Genomic DNA, 3,079 nt, shown 5'->3' with positions numbered 1-3,079 from the left:
TTGTTCCAGAGCCTCAGCGAAAGGTATATTGATGTGAAGTTTCTTGAACACCTCCAGAAACTTCCCGAACCGTCTATCCAGCTTTTGTTACTGCAATCTCTTAGGAAAAGGTGGTGGAGGATAGAGTTGTTTCGCCCCTGTATTAGCCTCAGGCAGAGTGTGTTCAACAGTAGTCTTCCTTGGTTCCGCCGCTTTCTCCTTTTGCTTTGGTTCTTCATCTCTAATTTCAGCTTCTACTTCTTTTGCCTTTTCAGCATCAGCTACTTTTCCAGACCTTAAGGTAATAGCCTTGACTTGCTCTTTAGCTTCCTTCCTGCCTGGTACTTCCGTGTCACTGGGAAGAGTGCCAGGTTGACGATTGAGCACTGCATTGGCTAATTGACCGATTTGATTTTCCAAGGTCTTGATACAAACCGCCTGACTCTTGCACAACAGCTTAAGTTCCTCAAAATCAGCACTAGTAGGTGCAGCTGTACTTCCCTGTTGAGGATATGATTGCCTTGTAACATACTGCTGTGGTTGCTGGAATCCAGGTGGGTTAAACTGTTTACTCACTCCTTGCTGATATGGTGGCTGAATAGCATTCTGATTATTCCCCCAGCTGAAATTTGGATGATTTCTGTTGTTAGGATGATAGGTCGCTAGCACAGGCTGCTGTTATCGCTGATAATTATTCACGTACTGAACAGATTCGTTGAAAAGAGAACACTGATCCGTAGCATGAGAACCTGCACAAAGCTCACAAACCATAGCTATTTGATTAACTCCATATGTAGCCACAGAATTAACCTTCATTGATAGCGCTTAGAGCTGGGCTGCAATAGCGGTGGCTGCATCAACTTCCAGAATACCTGCTACCTTGCCTGACGTCATCCTCTGAGTTGGGTTTTGATGCTCATTTGCAGCCATCGTCTCTATAAGATTATACGCCTCAGTATAGCTTTTAGCCCATAAGGCGCCTCCAGCTGCTGCATCGAGCATGGGCCGAGATTGGGCCCCCAAACCATTATAGAAACCAGTGATCACCATCCAATCCGGCATTCCATGATGTGGACATTTTCTCAACATTTCCTTGTAGCATTCCCAAGCCTCGCACATAGATTCTGTAGGTTGCTGCGCAAACTGAGTAAGAGCACTCCTCATAGCAGCAGTCTTTGCCATCGGATAAAACTTCACCAGAAACTTTTGTGCAAGATCTTGCCACGTAGTGATGGACCCAGCTGGTTCAGAATGTAACCAGTCTTTAGCCTTGTCCCTCAGTGAGAATGGGAAAAGCCTCAACTTTATAGCCTCATCAGTCACGCCATTATACTTAAAAGTGTTGCAGATCTCGACAAAATTCCTTATGTGTATGTTGGGGTCTTCAGTTGCCGCTCCTCCAAAAGAAACAGAATTCTGCACCATCTGAATAGTGCCCGGCTTGATTTCAAAGGTGTTAGCTTGAATAGCCGGATGAAGGATGCTTGACTGAATATCATCAATTTTAGGCCGAGAAAAATCCATAAGAGCTGGATCAGCTTGAACAATATGATCTCCCATGTTTACTGGTTCTTTCTGCTCAGTTCCTGAATCTGAATCCTTAAAATCTAACTTCTCCGGAATATCAAGAACTTCGTCTGTCTCCTCAGCTGTATCTAAAGTCCTCTTGCGAGCACGAGAACGAGTTTGCATAAACGCTTGCTAAAGTACCTGAAACACAACCGGAAAAAATAAGTAACTACTACGTCCTAATCACTGAGTCCTAATGACCAATGATGGTAAGTACATAAACTAAACAAATACGCCGAGTCCCCGGCAGCGGCACCAAAAACTTGTTAGGGCGAAAACACGCGCTAATATTCACGCAAGTATACGCGTTCGCAAGTAATATAGAATACTTTCTAGTTCGTTCCCACAGAGACTCAGACTAAATTATTGTCTAATTAAACTCACTCACCAATGTATGATTACTTCTCAATGTTAAGATAATAACACTTAAAATTGTTGATTAAATATTAACTACAATTAACTACTTAATTAACCCCTTAACTAACACTTCAATCTATCAATAATAAAACACTCATGAGATCACAACTTCATTATTACCTCCTTCTATAGCCATTGTTATTACCTTTAGCATGTGACAGTGATGATATTAATCGAATAACACGAAACTGATAAAAGCCAACTTTCATTGTACTAATACCATTCTACCAAACATCCACAATTAAGATAGAAGTTGAATAGTCATCAATTATGTTGAGTTCCTATATGTCTACAGAAATTGACAACACAACGATTTTAGCACAAGTTATTCCTTTTGATTACATAGGGCAATTAAAACTGTTAGAGTTACCCACTAATCATGCACAACGTACATGATCCTATGCTAGCATGGCAAGTTCTAAATCTCAAGATTCACCGTCGCTTCACAAGAGATTAACACCCTATCTTATATGTTCACGACGCACATAAGACGAATACGCACAACCAATACTAGATATCATACAATCATCACACACTAAAGTATTAAACAATTAACTAAAGAATTCCATAATAAATCCGTTGCAACCCCATGATCACGATTAGCCCATAATAGCACTTATCGTCATCATGGGTTCATATGAAATCATGATAAACAAACACAAGAAAATAATAACTAAACTAATTATATTAAAACAGAGTACGTCACAAGAGTAAATAAGTTCAAAGCAAGAAAACTAGCATCCAACGTTACAACGAAACAAGAATCACAAGAAGATATGCTTCCTCTTCGTTGCGGTGTGCTAAATCGATCTTCTTCCTTATCTCCTTCGCTCCTTGCGTAAAAACACAATCTTCTTCAATCCACGCTTGTGAAAACGTCTCAAATCTACTTATATAATAGTCCCATAAAACTCAGATTACATAGAAGTGGAAACCAAACAGAAGTAGAAGTCCTAAAATAAATTGTCTTTTTTCCCGACCCTGCGCGGCCGCTCAGCATAGCTGAGCGGGCGCTCAGCTTGCTGCGCGGCCGCTCAGCATAGCTGAGCGGGCGCTTAGCTTGCTGCGCGGCCACTCAGCAATGCTGAGCGGGCGCTCAGACCTTTACTGGAAA

The 3,079-nt window shown here is 41.4% G+C and overlaps 1 non-coding gene across 1 annotated transcript; it reads left to right on the top strand.

The window, feature by feature from the left end:
• The first annotated feature begins 1,039 nt into the window (after positions 1–1,039).
• LOC141662749 (small nucleolar RNA R71) lies at positions 1,040–1,146 on the top strand. Its single transcript, XR_012550845.1, has one exon. It is a non-coding gene; the product is annotated as a small nucleolar RNA R71 (small nucleolar RNA).
• The last annotated feature ends 1,933 nt before the right edge of the window (positions 1,147–3,079 follow it).

This window comes from Apium graveolens, chromosome 5 (assembly GCF_009905375.1).
Source record: "Apium graveolens cultivar Ventura chromosome 5, ASM990537v1, whole genome shotgun sequence".
NCBI classification, from domain to species: Eukaryota; Viridiplantae; Streptophyta; class Magnoliopsida; order Apiales; family Apiaceae; genus Apium; species Apium graveolens.
Note: the sequence above shows the minus strand (reverse complement) of the source record. Positions and strands in the feature narration are given on the sequence as shown.